The 19631-nt window shown below is 36.4% G+C and overlaps 1 non-coding gene across 1 annotated transcript; it reads left to right on the top strand.

Moving 5' to 3' along the window:
- Positions 1-429: 429 nt before the first annotated feature.
- On the top strand, positions 430-537 carry LOC131178877 (small nucleolar RNA R71). Its single transcript, XR_009147885.1, has one exon. It is a non-coding gene; the product is annotated as a small nucleolar RNA R71 (small nucleolar RNA).
- Positions 538-19631: the final 19094 nt, after the last annotated feature.

Consider the following 19631-nt stretch of genomic DNA (forward strand, 5'->3'; position numbering starts at 1 on the left):
ATTATAGGTTTGAGAGTAAGGATTCCCCATTTGCTTGTTTCCACAGCTTGCTCTCCATAGTCTACTCCACAGTTGGTAGTCCCCTCTGCATAAGCCACTTGTTGTGAACTTCCAGATGATGATGATGAACTAACCAACATACTCAAATCTTCCATCTTCTTAGCCAAGACATTTGTAAGTGAATCAAACTTTGCATTAATCATGTTGAATGGATCAAGATCATACATTCCAGCAGCTTGCCTCTTTTGAGTTGGAGCTGGTCCTCTTGGACTACTCCAAAGATGAGTATTCTTTGCAATCTTCTCCAATAGCTCATAAGCTTCATCTTCATGCTTTATAATAAATTCTCCTCCTGTTTGAGCATCAATTATCCCTCTGATTGCAGGAGTAACATTTGTGTAAAAATTCTGGTTTATCATCCATTTCGGAATGGCATGATGTGGGCATTGTCTCTCTAATTCCTTCCATCTCATCCATGACTCATATAGAGTTTCATCTTCTCTTGGTCTGAAAGCTGTCATTTGATTCCTCAACTCTTGAGTTTTTCCAAGTGGAAAATATTGTGTAAGAAATGCATCAGTGAGCTGCTCCCAATTTGTAATGGAGTTGTGAGGTAAAGAATCAAGCCAATCCAATGCTCTATCTTTCAAAGAGAATGGAAATAGCTTCAATCTTGCTGCATCATCAGACACTCCAGGTTGTTTTTGCATGTCACAGATCATAGCAAACTTCTTCAGATGTGTGTGTGGATTTTTAGAAGGATGTCCTCCGAATTGAGAATTCTGAATCATTTGAAGAACTCCAAAATCCATCTTGTAACTATTTGCATCAATTCTTGGTCTTGCTATGCTCTCTCTCAAGTCATCAAAACGAGGAAAAGCATGATCCATCATACTTCCCCTAGGCACATTAGCATTTACAACCTCTTCACCTTGGGCTACATTTTCATTGTTTCGATCATTTCCAGCATTAACACCAATTCTAATTCTTTCATCAGCCATGACTTCTTCTAATTCAGTTTCTCTCAATACTTCTTTTCTTCTTCTGGTTTCTTTCTTGTTGGCTTTACAAAATTTCTCAATTTCAGGATCAAACAATAAGGATGTGTCAATTGAGCTTCTAGCTCTTCTCATAAAAGATTAAGAGTACCTGAAAAAGAACAAACAAACACAAAATGAAAATATAACAAAATAAAACTAAAAACAACTAAAATAATTAAGAATTCAATCTTAAACAAACAACTCCCCAGCAACGGTGCCAAAAACTTGATGTGTCCCTACCGCAAGTGCACGGGTCGTACAAGTAATACAGAAAGATATCGTTCCCACGAGGAGTTGTGTTAATGATTGAATTTTTTATATAAAAAGTTGACTAAATTGAGCTATTTTTGAAATTAAAGTAATGAATTGATGGGTAATGGAGTATGAAATCTATATGTGCAAAATTAATAATCTATTCAACAATGTACTAATTAAACTGAAATTGCATCAATTTGGAATAAGCAAGTTGAAATATGGCAATATTAAAATGGCAAGCAATTAAATTTGATTGAAAATTAACAATGGTAAAAAGGTGATTCCGGAGTTCGGGATTTCATATTCAAGCTATTTTGGGATTTTTAAATTGGTTATCCAATCTCGTGGAACTTACGAATTTTAAGGAGATTAATTCTTAAATCCTTTGAATACCCTTTCGAGTGAGACAAAGAGTGCCTTAATCAAACTAATCCTACTTTCGTGGAGTTAGAATTAATTAAGACCCATTAAGTTCTATAATTAATCTGTGAATCCTCTTAATCCTTAGTCTATTTCTAGATCTAAGTTAATTAAGTCCAATTCCTTGATTATCTATCACAAGGCCTTCTCCTTTCGGTGCCTCAACTATGGATTAAGAACATCACTTAATGGGATCCTACACTAAGCATGTCATTAAGCACACAAGAAATGAATAAAACTCATTAAGACCACAAAATATGGATTACCCAATCAAAATCCACAAAATATCTCAAATATTACAACCCTTACTCCAGAATCAAAGGTAAACTACTCACTACCCATAATCCTTACAAGAAAATCTGAGTTTATATGAAAATAAGCTTCAATCTAAGCTAAGAAACAAGAAATTAAACACTGGAAATGTAGGAAAAAATATAAGGAAAGAAAGAAATCTACAAATCTTGGTTGAAAATGGTGTGGAAGGTGAAAGTGACTCTTCAAATTCTGCCTCTCCTCTCCCTTTCCTTTTCTGCTCCTTGTCTCCTTTTCTAAAATGGGAAATGGGTCTATTTATAACATTTTCTGACATGGAGCCCTAAAATAGTGTGTTTGAGGAGGGATTTTACGAGGAATCTTCTTGACTCATTAATGAACTCTTTATGGGATTTGCATAAGTGGGTGCATAAGTCATGCAGTCCCTTATGCGATTCAGCTGTTCTGGGTCACTTATGCGGCGCATGACTTGATGCATAGGTTATGCACAATTCCGTGAGAGTGCATAAGGAGGCGTGAATGTGCATAAGCTATGCGATCTTCTTATGCACATTTCGCAGTATTGGAACAGTGATTTTTCTCCTTATGCAGATCTGCATAGCTTATGCGGCAAGTTATGCACAATTTGGTCAATGCACATTTCAGCTTGAAAACTTGTTTTTGACATCTTTGGCTGTAGAAGTCACTCCTCAATGGCAAAATTTCTCTTCAGTCCTTCAAAAACACCATTTTTCCTACAAAACAAAGTAAAAATTACAAATTAATCTAAAATTGACAATTATGAAAAACTAACTAAATAACTAATGAAATTAGCTAAAAATGACTAATAATAAAATAGAATAGCTATGAAACTAGACCTAAATGACTATGCAAAATGTATGCATCATGTATCTTTTCCAACTCTGGAGGTAGTGCCAACCGATATGCCAAAGGACCTACTCTTTCCAATACCTCATATGGCCCGATAAAATGAGGACTTAGTTTCCCCTTCCTGCCGAATCTCATAATCCTCTTCCAAGGAGAAACTTTGAGGAAAACTTTCTCACCCACTGCATACTGAATATCCCTTCTTTTCAAATCAACATAGGACTTTTGACGGTCTGATGCAGCTTTAAGTCGACCCCTGATCACCCTGATTTTCTCTTCAGTCTGTTGAACAATTTTGGGTCTAATCATTTTTCTTTCACCCACGTCATCCCAACACAACGGGGTTCTACATTTTCTACCATACAAAGCTTCATATGGAGGCATCCCAATGCTTGATTGGTAGCTGTTGTTGTAAGCAAACTCAATCAAAGGCAAGTGTGTATCCCAACTACCCTCAAACTCAATCACACAAGCCCGTAGCATGTCCTCCAATATCTGAATTACCCTCTCAGACTGGCCATCTGTCTGTGGGTGGAATGCAGTACTGAAGTTCAATCTAGTTCCTAGGGCTCTCTGAAGACTACCCCAGAATCTAGAAGTAAACCTAGGATCTTTGTCTGATACAATGGATACTGGCACTCCATGAAGTCTCACAATCTCATCAATGTACAACCTGGCCAATCTGTCCAAACTGTAGTCCATTGATTTGTGAGAAAATGAGCGGACTTAGTCGATGCGACAATGACCCATCTTGCATCATGACTCTTACGTGTCGCGGAAGTCCCATTACAAAATCCATCGTTATTCTTTCCCATTTCCATTACGCGCTTGGTAGTGGATGTAACAACCCAGTTGGTACTTGATGCTCTGCCTTTACTTGCTGACAAGTTAGGCATTTTGATACAAACTCTGCCACGTCTCTTTTTAAACCCATCCACCAGTAATGCTCCTTTAGCCCTCTATACATTTTTGTACCACCAGGGTGCATAGCAAAAGGAGACTCATGTGCTTCCTTCAAAATGATCTGCCTCAAATTAACATTATTAGGAACACACATTCTGCCTTGGTGTAGCAGTAAACCATCATCTCTGATTGAGAACTCTGGTTTCTTGCCCTGCCGAACTTCTTCCAACAGCTTCTGATACTTTTCATCATTTTGAGCAGCCATTCTAATCTGATCAATCAACACTGGCTGTACATGCCATGCAACTGCTGTCTGCTCTTCATCATTAATCTCTAAACTAGCATGTAATGATCTCAACTCATGTACCAAAGACAAAGGAGTAACCTGTAGACTTGCCATAGTCTTGCGACTTAAGGCGTCAGCCACAATATTAGCTTTTCCTGGTTGATAGTCTATCAGACAATCATAGTCTTTTATCAACTCTAACCATCTCCTCTGTCTCAAATTCAACTCTTTTTGGGTGCCCAAATACTTCAAACTCTTATGATCTGTGTAGATGTAGCACTTCTCCCCATACAAATAATGTCTCCAGATCTTAAGAGCAAACACGATAGCTGCAAGCTCCAAATCATGTGTCGGATAATTCCTCTCATGCGGTTTTAGCTGGCGTGATGCATACGCAATGACATTTCGATCTTGCATCAACACACAACCTAACCCGTTGTGAGAAGCATCGCTGTAAACTGTATATTCTTTACCCGGTGTAGGTAAAGTTAGGACTGGAGCCTCAGTCAAACATCTCTTCAATTCATCAAAACTTTGCTGGCATTTGTCCGTCCACTGAAATTTCACATCCTTTCTAAGTAGCTTGGTCAATGGAGATGCCAACATGGAGAATTCCTTCACAAATCGACGGTAGTATCCAGCTAAACCCAGAAAACTGTGAACCTCTGTGACATTTCTGGGTGGCTTCCAATTAAGGACAGCTTCAATCTTGCTAGGATCTACCTTAATACCCTCTGCTGATACTATGTGCCCCAAAAAGGATATCTCTTTCAGCCAAAATTCACATTTCAACAATTTGGCATATAGCTGTTTCTCCCTCAAAGTTTGCAGTATAATCCGCAGATGTCTATCATGCTCTTCTGCATTCCTCGAATAGACCAATATATCATTGATAAATACCACAACAAACTGATCGAGGTATGGTCTGAAGATAGTGTTCATCAGATCCATAAAAGCAGCCAGAGCATTAGTTAACCCAAATGGCATGACCAAGAACTCATAATGGCCATAGCGGGTTCTGAAGGCAGTTTTAGGAATACTCTGCTCTTGTACTTTCAGCTGATAATAACCTGATCTCAGGTCAATTTTGGAGAACACAGCTGTACCCCTCAACTGATCAAACAAGTCATCAATACGGGGCAATGGGTATCTGTTCTTTATTGTCACCTTATTCAACTGCCGATAGTCAATGCATAACCAGAAAGTGCCATCCTATTTCTTAACAAACAACACTGGCGCTCCCCAAGGTGACACACTAGGGCGGATAAAGCCCTTGTCAAGCAATTCTTGCAATTGCACTTTCAATTCTTTCAATTCTGCTGGTGCCATTCTATATGGCGTTATGGAGATTGGGTCCACACCAGGCATAACATCAATTTCAAACTGCACTTCTCTTTCTGGAGGTAATCCTGGCAATTCATCAGGAAACACATCCGGAAAGTCACACCTGATAGGAATGTCCTCGATCTTTGGACTCCCCACTTGGGTGTCTATCACATGTGCCAAGTACGCCTCACACTCTTTTCTAATCATTTTTCTGGCCAGTGCAGCTGAAATGATGTTTGAAGGTAATAACTGCCTCTTCCCATGTATTACTACATCACCATACTGAGGAAGACCAAAAGTGACTGTCTTCAGCCTACAGTCAATCATCGCATGATGCCTGGCTAACCAATCCATGCCCAAGATAATGTCATAATCTCTGAAGGGCATTTCAATTAAATCTGACAAAAAGGTGTGTCCTTGGATCACCAAAGGACAGTCCCTATATAGCCTATTTACCCTGACCTCCTAGCCTAATGGACTAGTTACTAGCACATCATAATCCATTGGTACACACTGAATAGCAGTAGAACACATCACACTAGCACTAACATATGAATGTGTGGAGCCAGGATCAAATAACACATACACATCTTAGTCAAGGATGGAGAAAATACCAACTACTACATCTGATGTTTCAGCTTCCTCCCTCTGACGCATGGTATACACTCTGACTGGTGCGCCACTGGGTACTGGCTGGTTAACAGTGCTTTGACTTCCAAGAGTATTACCAGGGCCCCTACCTCTGCCTCTACCTCTAGCAGCTGACTGTGACCCTCTAGGTGCAGAGACTTGGGTTGATCCTTCATATGTGGCAAAAGATCCAGATCAGTGCGGACTAGTGCAATCCTTAGCGAAATGTCCGCTTCCTCCACAGTTAAAACATGCACCAGTAGCCTTGAAACAAACCCCACCATGAGTTCTACCACACGTTTCACACTGCCGGACCGATAAAGATCCTCGAGAAGCTTGTTGGGTCGGCTGACCAGACCGAGGTGGTCTTTGGCCAGAAAATCTGCCTCTGCCTCTATGGGAGCTAGATCCCCCAAACTGTTTCCTCTTGCCAGAACCACTTTCAGATGCTTGTCCAGTAGTCTTTTCAGCCTTCTCTTTCTCTTGTGAACCCTTCTTCACTGCCCCTTCGGATTCTATCCTTTCTAATTCCAAGGCTTGTGAGATCAATTCAGCAAAATTCTGATGTCTGAAACCCACAACTTGCATTCTCAGACTCTGTCTTAGCCCGGACTCAAACCTCTTGCATCTGTCTCTAGGGGTGGAGACTAAGCTTCCAGTATAGTGGCTTAGCCTTGAGAAATCTCTCTCATATTCTGCTACAGTTCGGTTTCCTTGTTTCAAACTCAAGAATTCTTGCAACTTCATGTCCACATATGCATCAGGAACCCATTTCTGTCGGAACTCCCTCAAAAAGTCTGTCCATGTCAGCACAGGTGGCTTAACCAAGCTGTGGGGGATGGTCTTCCACCATTCATATGCATCCCCTTGGAGAAGAGATACTGAATACTCGAACTTCAGCTCTTCCATACACTACAGCTTTCTAAAAACCCGTTCCATTCTTTCCAACTACTGTTCTGCCTCCAGTGGATCCACAGTGCCTTTAAACTCGGTGGCCCCAAATTTCATCAATTTTTCATACTGCCGAAATTTGAGTGTGGTTGTGCTCTGATCTTGGCATCTGACCTTGAGGTGGCACATTACCTGCCATTTGCTGAAAGAAGGCAGCCATCTGCTGCATAAATTGAGCAAGAAACTGTGGTGCTGGAGCAGGAGCTGGAGTGGCTGACCCACTCACATTCTGGAGTGCTGGGGCTTCTCCTTGAACCTCAGACTCAATAGATTGTTCTTCGGAATGATCTCCTCCTTCCATTCCGTTTTCTCAAAATTTCTACTTCCTAAGATTAAACACAAGGAGGTTGACCTCCGTTAGTGCATATTAATGATGTAAATACGTCATATGTATCAATTAAAGACACTTGAGCAGTTGTACTTATCAATAAAATTTTCATACACATAGTCAAAATTTATTGAAAAACCATGCTCTGATACCACTAAAACATGTCACACCTTACCCCTCTGTAAGGCATAACATGATCCCGTAGAATACTTAATGAACTACCGAACTTCACCTACCGATAACTCATTAAGTACCCTACAAGGGATTTTAAAACAATTTTCTTACATTTTGGAAGTAGTTAGCATTTTGATAAGAATTTAAAATCATTTATTCAAGTTTAATACTAGTAAAAATTTTTGTCCATTTTACTTTTGCCACAATTTTTATAAAAATTTTGACAGAGTTCCCTCTGTATTTTGAGAAACCAGTTCTTCAAATACCTGAGAAAAACACTCCCAAAAATGTTTCACAACTCCCAACCTCCAATAATTCACAATTCAACTCAAATCAATTCATTCCAAAACAGTTCCACAATCCAAATCAAATTTGTCAACTCAGAATATTTAATGATTCCATTCACAAAACATAAAGCAGGAAATTCATATGTACAAATATTAAATTTACAGAAGAAAATCCAAAATAATATTATTACAATTTATTTACAACTGCTTGACTTTATATTGATACATACAACATTTCCATATTTACATCAAAATTTATCTACAAGGGCATAAAATAATACCCGTACAAAAGATCAATGTAATCCTCGATTTAATCGCATCTCACTCTGCTGCTTTTTCCTTGCTCTTATCTGCGACAATAAAAATAAGCCATCGCTGAGTATAAAAATACTCAGTGGTGCACAATAAAAATTTAAAATGTAATAAATAAATCATTCATTGCCAAACACAATTCAAATGTTTCTCAATCACATTTTAATAATGATCAAAGTTCATAATAACACCATTTTGTCAAATAATCTATTAAACACAGTTTAGTCAAACAATTTCATAAACACAGTGTTGCCAAAGTCATACACAACTTAAGCCATGACACAAAATTTCCGATCAATGTCGCGTTGTACACCACGACAAAGCAATCTCAACCCCATTAATCGAAATCAATGAGGGAGGTGGCTAGCTAGCTAATGAGTACTCATCCGATCTACAACCTCAACTGGCAAGCCAGAGAGGGAGGAAAATAAACGATCTCAACCCCATAAATGGAGGAGGAATAATAAGTAACTGTCATTCTAAGTGTGAATCAAGAATCCATTTCAAACATTTCATTCAAATATTGCATACGAAAATCAAATCAATTTCCAAAGTTACAATTTGATCACAAGGTGGCAACATAAAAGTTCATAAATTCATAATGCGTACTAAATCAATTTTTCAAGAATAAAATGCTTAAATAGGGTTTATTGTGCACAAACCTCAAGCGAGTCGTCCCTTAGCCTCGACTCGGTTCCTCGGGTTCCTTCCCGATATTTTTTTAACTGAAACACACAATTTTACAATGTTTCAGTACTAGAACTTAACATAAATCCAAAATAAATTTAGCTTCATAATTACCTAGCTCTAACGTGCTAAATTCGACGTTCTTTAAATTTTGTGTTTCGGGTTACTATTCACTGCACTATTCAAGTCAAATAGTTGACTTTCTAAGGCTTAATAGGTTTGGGAATTCCAACTTCACCCACATACCACATTTTGGTCACTAAACTTGTTGGTTTTGGCCATTTTCTCAAAGCTTAGGTCATTTTGGCAAAATTGCCAATTTTCGGTTTTGGTGCTCTGAAGTTGCACTGTTCCATTGGTCAATCTACTGTTGGAATTTGGAAAAACTTCCTTCATAGAAAATGTTCCTTATTATCTTAAGTGTATTCTAATTTTTGGATCACTCCAATCGGAGTTTTGTAGCTCAAGTTATGGCTAAAATACAATTACTGTTCATGTGCACTGTTCATGCTGAGATTTTGGTTCTTGCAGATTTTTGGTCCAACTTTGTTCAGTAATTTGATCAAGTTAAGTTCATAATTTGGTCTAACTTTCTTCATATGAAATGTTCTACTATTTCTTAGGTTTCCATCGGTTTAAGAATCGCCTAAATCGGAGTTTTCTAGAGAGAGTTATAGCCATTGGAACTTTACTGCTCAATGGCAATTCTGCAGAATCGCAGGTACAGTAACTTCACTTTGCTCAATAATTTGACTAGGTTAATGGCATAATTTGGGATGGTGTTCTTCATGAAAGTTTTAGGTCTATATCTTATCTAATTGCTGGTAAAATTTCAGGTCAATTTGACCTGTCTGGCTCGAATTATGACTAAATGAACAGTTACTGTTCATTTGGTCAGTTTGGTGTAGTGGCAGCCTGCTCTCATTTCACTTTGGTCAATTGTTTCACCAAGTTTTAGTCAGTTTTTGGCCATGGTTCCTCAATGAAAATTGTGCTATTTTATGTCTATTTTCATCTCCAATTGGTGGCATATCAATTGGGCTTGTAAAATTCCTGTTTTGGTCCTTCAAAGTAGGTTTGGTCATGCTGCCAGCAGCATGACCATTTACCTCCGAATTTAACTTAATTTCTTATCATTCCCACACAACTTATTTGGTCATAATTGACCATTATTTCACTTCACAATAGGTCAAACATGCCATTTATGCATTTCTCCAAATTTTGGTTCACAAACCCTAACCTTCAAACCCTAACTCCTCCATCTCATGCATTTAATCACAAGTAGTGCACTTAGTCTTAACCATTCAACTAATCAAAGCTTTTAAACTCATTCTAAAGCATCAAACCATTCAATTTCATACTCCCCTCAAGCTGGCCAAAAATTCAGTTTGTCCTCCCCCCATATTTGTTTCATTTAATCAAGTTCCATGCTCATTTTCACAACTAATTATGCATTTAAATGAATAAAAAAAAGGGTTAACATACTAACCTCAACTTATTCTCCAAAACCCTATCTTTTGCTTCTTTTTTTCTTCTTGTAATCTCCTTCTTAAGTAGTAATAACAAGCTTTAGTAGAGTTTTTATAGGATTTATGAAGGTTGAGTAAGGAAAAATTAAGCTTTGTGTAAGCTTAATGGAAGAAAATTCCATGGAGGATATGTGGTGATGGTGAGGCGGCAACCAAGGGAGGAGAAGAAGGGATTTTCTATTTTTCTTTTCTTTTGTTTGCTTTTATTTATTTTGCTATGGAAGACCATTAAAAATCTAATTTAATAAATAATTTAATTAATTTGTTTATGACATCATGCATGATGTCATCACCTTTGACTTTTCCATCTTCTTTCCCTTTTTCTTTTTTTTTTCTATTTATTTTTTTTATTAGTTCTTTAATTTAATTCTCGATTCCGAAATTTTCTTTTCTCTGATTTTATTTGTTAGTTAGGTCAGGAGTCAGCTCTCGGGGTCAATTGACCAAATTGCCCCTCGCCGGTTCATCCCGGTTTGCAATTAATTCCATATTTCTTCCGGCTCCCTGACCTAATTATTTGACTGGCTTAACAGTTCTTTTTCGTGATTTTCTCTTTTCCACTGTGTTCATAAGGGTCCTAAGGACCACAGCGTCACTTTTTACGGTTAGAAATTTGAGTTTAAAACGACTTAGCGATGCGTTCAGGAGGTCACTCATCGCTGTGACTCTCGGCTCGTTTAACCTCTTATGTTCTGTTTTTCTTATTTATAGTTAACTAATTAAACATTACTAATTATTTATGTTTATGGCTTCTCAAGTTGTCTTATGTGTGGCCCTAATCCCATTAATTGTCCGGACCAACACCGGTCACCGGAACAGTGAAATATACCAAGCTATATCAATAGGGGTGTTACATAAATTATTAAAAAAAAATGAACAAGGCATATAAAGGTGAGAATTTTCAATTGGATTTATGAATTTAATTTGAATTTATTTAATTTAAATTAATTTATGATACATTTTAACTCATATAAAATCTTAAAATAAATTGAATTTAAATAATTTATAAATTGAGTATTTATTAAAAGTCAACATAACAATTAACATGATTTAGTTTAAAGCTAATTTATTTAAATTGATTTGATCATTTGAAAATTTGACTTAAAAAATAAATGAATAAAATTCAATTTTTAAAATTATTTAACATTATAATTTTAAACGTTTCACAACATTATAAATTAATTTAAAATTATTTTCTATAATAATTCAATAAGTAATTTAATTAACTTCAAATTCAAGATGATTAATTTAATGCAAACATTAATGAGTTCTTGTCACGACCCAACCTATGGGCCGGACCGGCACTAGGACCTGGGCCAGCCTAAAGCCCCCGAGGCCCATAGTAAGCCTAACTATTCACTTAACCCAACTCTAAGGCCCATTTGGGCCCAATTTCAAGAAATCAACAGGACGGAGTCCGGCCATAAAGTGGACCTTTCAACGGGGAGTTTTTGACTCACCCGACCTGTAAGCAAAATATATCATCACTTGGGGAGCTCAGCTCACCCTCCACATACTCAAATCAACATAAAGATAAATGGGAGCTCAGCTCCCTCATCCAGTCCATCAAACATGCATATAATAATTTTACAGGTCCACATAATAATTATCTTACAGACCCGAATCATTTAAATATTTCTAACACATGCGGAAAATTTAGGAGTAAATAAAATTACACAAATATTGAATAACAACCTGCGAAGAAGAAAAGCAGGTTAACCACAATAAAATCCTCCTGTAGCCTGAAAAAAAATATTGAACAGGAGTGAGCGTTCGACTCAGAGAGTAAAATATCAATTTTAACCATAATCTCTATAACTATCTAGAACTAGTGCACCCTGTAGAGTGAAATGCAGCATCAGCAATAAATTCACATCATAACATCAAAAAGGTAATTTGGAGCACTCACACACCCTGTAATATCAATCATAATATATGGGAGCTGATCCTATCTGACTCTCTTAAATCCAACTCAGTGCGTGAAGAACTCAAGCCGGACTTTCGCTTAATAAACCAAATCGGGGGTCCCAGCGAAGAACTCAAGCCGTGACTACCCCCCGAAGGATCGGGCTCCAGCGAAGATCTCAAGCCGTGACTACCCGTCCTATCCATAGTCCACACCACATCACACGCACGCCAACGCACGCACACTGCTCCAAATTACCAAAGCAACATACATGACACTTTCACAGTTATGAATGCAACATAAATCGTGCCTAAAGTTTATCTACATAGATATATGCATATAAGTGATGCATGGGCATGCTTGAACATATAATAATAGTGAAATTACAATTAAAATTAATATTTTACTCACGGACTTGACAATGATCCTTTGTGGCGGTAGGCGGAGGAAGAAGGTCATCGGCTCACCTGACAATTACATTACAATTATTTAATACAAATGACTCAATACAATCAAGAAAAGACCAAATACGTCCTAAGTCGTGCCGAAAATCCGGTAGAGTCTCCCCTATACCTAGGACCTATCCAACCTGCAAAATGGCTCAAATCACACTTCTATATTCACAATCCATATATCCACAACTCAATCACATCACACAGCCCCTCCTGGGCCCATCAAATCAATCATCCATCACAATATGTAAAATTTCAATTTAGTCCTTATAATTGATCATTTTTGCAAAAACTACCCAAAAAAGCTCTAAAAATTCTAAAACTTTGCCCCGCGGTCCTTAGAAATATTACTAGGCTATTGCAAAAAGAATCATAATTTTCTAAGCTACCACGAATATTTTATAGATTTTTAATCCTATTTAAGCACTAGAAAATTAAGAAAAAAGCAAGGTTCGGGTTTACCTTTGCCGATTCCGACTTCGGGAACACGCTCAGGATGTCTGACAATGGGGGGGTAGCCAAAACCTCGGTCCAATTTGGAGACTTTTCGTGCAGTGCATGCGGCCGAAATTTGCGCATTGGTCAAGCTCGAATTTCTGCGAATTGAGGATACCTACACGAAGCCCACAATACGGGGGTTAGTACATAAATTTTTTCAGAATTTTCTAAGCTCATTTAATGCTAGGAAAAACACTGCGAAGTTCCGTGGGACCCACCGAAAAACGGTATCGGAAAAATCAAAATTTATGTCGCCGCGAAGCTCTTGACGAGTGGAGCGCTCTCGTACTCTCGGTTTTCTCGTGGGATTCACGGTTTGCGAGAAATCTAGCCCGAAAGTCAAAATAGGCTAAAACTTCCCGGGCAAAAATTGGACAAAGCGCTCAATGGATTTCGGCGTTCTTGGTGTCTATGGAAAGCTCTCGACGAGTAGATGATTTTAGACACAAGACCCGGTCCGATTGGTGGCCAGATCGACCGAATTTTGGCCGGGAAGACGAACGATCGCGCGCTCGAGGGAGGGACGTTCGCGCGCGTTTTCCGGCCGTTTGGGACGGCGGTCGGTGGGCTGGGACGGCTGGGGGTCGGCGCCGGCGAGCTGGGGAGGCAGGAGAGGTGGCGGCGCGGCAAGGGGAGGAGGGAGGAGAGAGAAAAGAGAGAGAGAAGGGGAGGAGGTCGGACGCGCGCGGGAGGAAGAAGGAAGAAAAAGAAAAAGAAAAAGTCGGTCCGATTCGACCGGTCCGATTCGGCCGGTCCGATTCAGGATACAAAATTTTAAATTTTTACTGTGCCTCGGGACCGAAAACGAGGTCCAAAAATTCCGAAAAATTTCTAGAAAACTCAGAAAAATTCGTAGACTCCAAATATATTTTTAGTTTTGCCACCTGGTCTTTAAATTAATTTTTAAAAATCATCAAAGTTTATATTTTCAGAAAATCGAACCCAATTTTTAAAATCCGAAAAATCTTAAAAAAATTTCTAAAATTTAAATAAAATTAAAATACCAAAAATGCTCATAAAATAATAAAATTTAAAATTTTGGGGTGTTACAGTTCTCATGCTCTAGAGAGAAATATGAAATCATCTATCATTAAAAAGGCAAGTAAAATTTCGTTATTATACTATCGAGGCTAATTATAGAGTACACTTGGTCCATTAAAAATAGGCTAATATATCATATATTTATATAAAAATAGTTGCACTTTGAAAATAGAAAGATGAAATTTATTATATTATGAATAAAAGTGCACATGCACCGAGTGAATCTAATAATTTGCCTACTATTAAAAGCTATTGAGAATATATATATATATATATATATATATATATATATATATATATATATATATATATATATATATATATATAAAGAAACTATTGAAATCATAAATGCTAACAACATAAATTCTGCCTCTTTTGCTTTAACTACTACTAAAAAAGGTTAATTATAGACTATTTCCATTAACTGAATTAAATGGAAGTTTGAAGGGAACATAAAAGACTATTCCAACATGTAATGAAAAAGACATGATTAACAATTTGAAAACAAATAAAATTAAAATAAATAAGCAATGATGCTATTGATTAATTAGAGTCAAATTGCTATTGACTAGCTTTGATGATAATATTAGGTGATGATTAAGAAATATTAGATTAGTACTTAGAGATGCTAGAGTTTTTTTAAAGGCTTAAATAATTCTCACCATTGTTAATCACCATTATATTAAGATTCACAAGGTTAACATTGTTTATCCATTAACCCTCCACCATTATATTTAAACTCAATTACAAAAATGCCATTAAATAATTTTATAATAGACTTTTTATAACTAACCACCATCTAAAGTCTACATAAAGGAATCATATCATCATAACATAGTATATTATTTTTTACGGTCAGTTTCATTCTCTTATTCTTTGAATAAGATACTGAATTAAGTATCAGATAAATTGCTCAAACTAATTCACCTAGCATTTTTTTTTTAATTTTTATAATTCTATACCCACAAAAAATTTTTATTCAACACATGAGTATCAAATTAGCTTTCTCAAACACACTTTATTGCATCTAGGCTTGTGTTATCTTGCTACAACCTTTTCCTCTAATTTATCATCATTAACTATTCTATCATTTGACCATAAATTGTCAAAACATTCTTCATATCACCACCAATCTTACCTCCCTCTATAGCATCACCTCTATCTTCATTGTCAAAAACTACATCATTTTGGACTAATTAAAGCTTTTATTGACCATATGATATGACATGCAAATGAAGGTTTGTCACACCTTACCCCTCTGTAAGGCATAACATGATCCCGTAGAATACCTAATGAACTACCGAACTTCACCTACCGATAATTCATTAAGTACCCTACAAGGGATTTTAAAACAATTTTCTTATCTTTGACAAGTGGTGAGCATTTCTAATAAGTATTAGAAACATTTAGTTGAAATTAAAACTAATTAATATTTTTGGCCATTTTAGTTTTCCGTAAATTTTATAAAAATTTTGACAGAGTTTCCTCTGTATTTTGAGAAAACCGTTCTTCGAATACCTGTAAAAAGCACTTCTAAAAGTTTTTCTCAACCACTACTTCGGTTTCACAATCAAACTCAGTCAATTTCTCAAAATTCACAAGTTCAATAGTTCTCAAAATACTGTCAATCAATATCATTCATATTCATTAAAAACAAAATAATTTATACGCTGTAACACCCCCGTTGCATAGCCTGGTAGATTTCACTGTTCCGGTGACCGGTGTCGGTCCGAAAAATTAATGGGATTAGGGCCACACTTAAGACAACATGAGAAGCCATAAACACAAATAATTAGTAATGTTTAATTAGTTAACTATAAATAAGAAAAACAGAACATAAGAGGTTAAACGAGCCGAGAGTCACAGCGATGAGTGACCTCCTCGGGAACGACTGCGAAGTCGTTTTAAACTCAAATTTCGAACCGTAAAAAGTGACGCTGCAGTCCTTAGGACCCTTATGGACACAGTGGAAAAGAGAAAATCACGAAAAAGAACTGTTAAGTCAGTCAAATAATTAGGTCAGGGAGCCGAAAGAAATATTGGATTATTTGCAAACCGGGATGAACCGGCGAGGGGCGATTTGGTCAATTGACCCCGAGAGCTGACTCCTGACCTAACTGTCAAATAAAATCGGAGAAAAGAAAATTTCGGAATTGAGAATTAAATTAAAGAACTAATCGAAAAATAAATAAAAAAAAAGAAAGAAGATGGAAAAGTCAAAGTGATGACATCATGCATGATGTCATAAAGGCTTAATTGATTTATTTTATTAATTTGGGAATTTTGGTCTTCCTAAGACATAAAAGAAAAGAAAAGAAAAGAAAAAAAAAATATAATAAAGTCATCTTCTTCATCAAAAACATGACTTTCTCTCCCTCACCCTCTCCCTCACCCAAAACCTCCATTAAAACTCATTTTGAGCTTGATCAAATCCCTAATTCCACCATAGAAAAATTAGCCACCATAGTTAAAGCTTATCTAGGCAACTTGAGAAGTGGATTGAGCAAGAAAGAAAGAAGGAAAATTTGAAGAAAAGGAGGAAGAAAATTCTGCTCAAGGTTGGTAATACAAGCCTTAATTTTTCTTTGTTTAATTAGTGTTTATATGGCATTAAGAGCTTGTAAATAACCTTAAAATGAAAAAAAAAATGTGGGGAAGAACAAACTGAATTTTGGGGCAGCTTGAGAGGAGTATGGTTTGCATGAATATGATGCAATTGAATGAGTTTAGAAACCTTACTTAGTTAAATGATTAACATTAAAATCATTAGAAGTAGTTAAATGCAAGAGTTAGTGAGATTAGGGTTTCAATGCTAGGGTTTATGAACCAAAATTTGGAGAAATGCATAAATGACATGTTGGACCTATTGTGAAGTGAAATAATGGTCAATTATGACCAAATAACTTGTGTGGGAATGATAGGAATGAAAACTAAATTCGGAGGTAAATGGTCATGCTGCTGGCAGCATGACCAAACCCACTTTGAAGGACCAAAACTCAAATTTTACAAGTCCAATTGATATGCCACCAATTGGAGATGAAAATAGACATAAAAGATCACAATTTTCATTAAGGAACCATAGCCAAAAACTGACCAAAACTTGGTGAAACAATTGACCAAAGTGAGTTGATAGCAGGCTGCCACTGCACTAAACTGACTAAATGAACAGTAGTCATAACTCGAGCTAGGTAGGTCAAATTGACCTGAAATTTTACCAGCAATTAGATATGATATAGATCTAAAACTTTCATGAAGAACACCAACCCAAATTATGCCATTAACCCTTTCAAAATCATTGAGCAAAATTAAATTACTGTACTGAGATTCTGCAGAATTTTCATTGAGCAGCAATGTTTGGATGGCTCTAACTCTCTCTAGAAAACTCGGATTTAGGCAATTCTTGAACCGATGGAAACCTAAGACATAGTACAACATTTCATATGAAGAAAGTGAGACCAAATTATGAACTTAACTTGGTCAAATTATTAACCAAAGTTGGACCAAAAATCTGCCAGCACTAAAATCTCAGTATGAACAGTACATGTGAACAGTAAACTTATTTTGGCCATAACTTGAGCTACAAAAATCCGATTGGGGTGATCCAAAAATGAGAATACACTTAAGACAATAAGGAACATTTTCTATGAAGGAAGTTTTGTAATTCCAACAGTAGATCGACCAATGGAACAGTACAACTTCGGAGAACCAAAACCGAAAATTGGCAATTTTGCCAAAATGACCTAAGCTTTAAACAAATGACCAAAACCAACAAGTTTGGTGACCAAAATGTGGTATGTGGGTGAAGTTGGAGTTCCCATACCCATTAAGCCTTAGAAAGTCAATAATTTGACTTGAATAGTGCAGTGAATAGTAACCCGAAACACAAAATTTCGAGAACGTCGAATTTAACATGTTAGAGCTAGGTAAATGTAAAGTTAAGTTTATTTTGGATTTATTTTAAGTTTTAGTACTGAAACATTGGAAAATTTCGTGTTTCAGTGGAAAAGAATACCGGGATAGAACCCGAGGAGTCGAGTTAAGGCCAACAGGCGACTCGTTTGAGGTTTGTGCACAACATATACTTTTATAATCATCTTTTGCATAATGTTTTGAATAATGTGAAATATTGGATTATAGCATTTTTATGATGTTTGATTTAAATTGTGAAAGTTATTGTGTATATTTGAAATGACAATGTTTAGCAAATTGTTAAGATAAGTTTTGAAACCACAGTGTCATGACCATATATTTGAACACCTCACTAGCACGACTAGTGGGGGTAATTAGTTTCGAATTTTGATTCCTTCTCTGGAGAAGTGTTGAGGTGTGCCAGTAGAAGAGGATGTGAATGGATATCCATATATTTGAGCTAGCTAGCCTGTGATATGATTTCTCTTTAGCCTCTGGCTATTGAGATTCATGTGATTTCTCTTTAGCCTCTGGCTATTGAGATTCTATTTGTTTCGATACTTTGAAATGAACTTGGTTTACATGTAAAATCTTACAATGCATGATTGTATTAAATTTTCATGTTTAGCCAAATTTTTGAATGAATGTGCTTTAAGTTTTGCATAAAGATTATTTTAGTATATTGTGCACTCGAGTCCTAGTACTCGTGATAGCTTTATTCTTTGTCATGAGATCTGAGAGACTAGAGAAGCGTGAAATTTCTTGAGGTGTGAAGCTACTGACCTAAAGTTTTCGGGTATAATTTATACCCTAACTGTAAATACTTCTTTTGATGTATATATTGCACATAAATGTATGGACATGTAAAAATGGGTCTTGAGCAGCTTGTACACAAATTTGTATGAAGTTTGTAATAAAGTTTAGTTTGTGTTTCTTTTGATATAAATTTGTAAGGTTGTGTATAAATTATTTTGTTTTTAATGAAATATGAATGATATTGATTGACAGTATTTTGAGAAATTGATTGAGTTTGATTGTGAAACCGAAGTAGGGGTTGAGAAAAACTTTTAGAAGTGCTTTTTACAGGTATTTGAAGAACGGTTTTCTCAAAATACAGAGGAAACTCTGTCAAAATTTTCTGAAATTTGCGGAAAACTAAAATGGACCAAAAATATTAACTAGTTTTAATTTTAACTAAATGTTTTAAATATTTATTAGAAATGCTCACCACTTGTCAAAGATAAGAAAATTGTTTTAAAATCCCTTGTAGGGTACTTAATGAGTTATCGGTAGGTGAAGTTCGGTAGTTCATTAGGTATTCTACGGGATCATGTTATGCCTTACAGAGGGGTAAGGTGTGACATACGCAACCTTACAAATTTATATCAAAAGAAACATAAACTAAACTTTATTACAAACTTCATACAAATTTGTGTACAAGCTACTCAAGACCCATTTTTACATGTCCATACATTTATGTGCAATATATACATCAAAAGAAGTATTCTGATTAGGGTATAAATTATACCGAAGGCTTCAAGTGATGACTTCACACAC

This window comes from Hevea brasiliensis, chromosome 3, assembly GCF_030052815.1.
Source record: "Hevea brasiliensis isolate MT/VB/25A 57/8 chromosome 3, ASM3005281v1, whole genome shotgun sequence".
Classification (NCBI taxonomy): domain Eukaryota; kingdom Viridiplantae; phylum Streptophyta; class Magnoliopsida; order Malpighiales; family Euphorbiaceae; genus Hevea; species Hevea brasiliensis.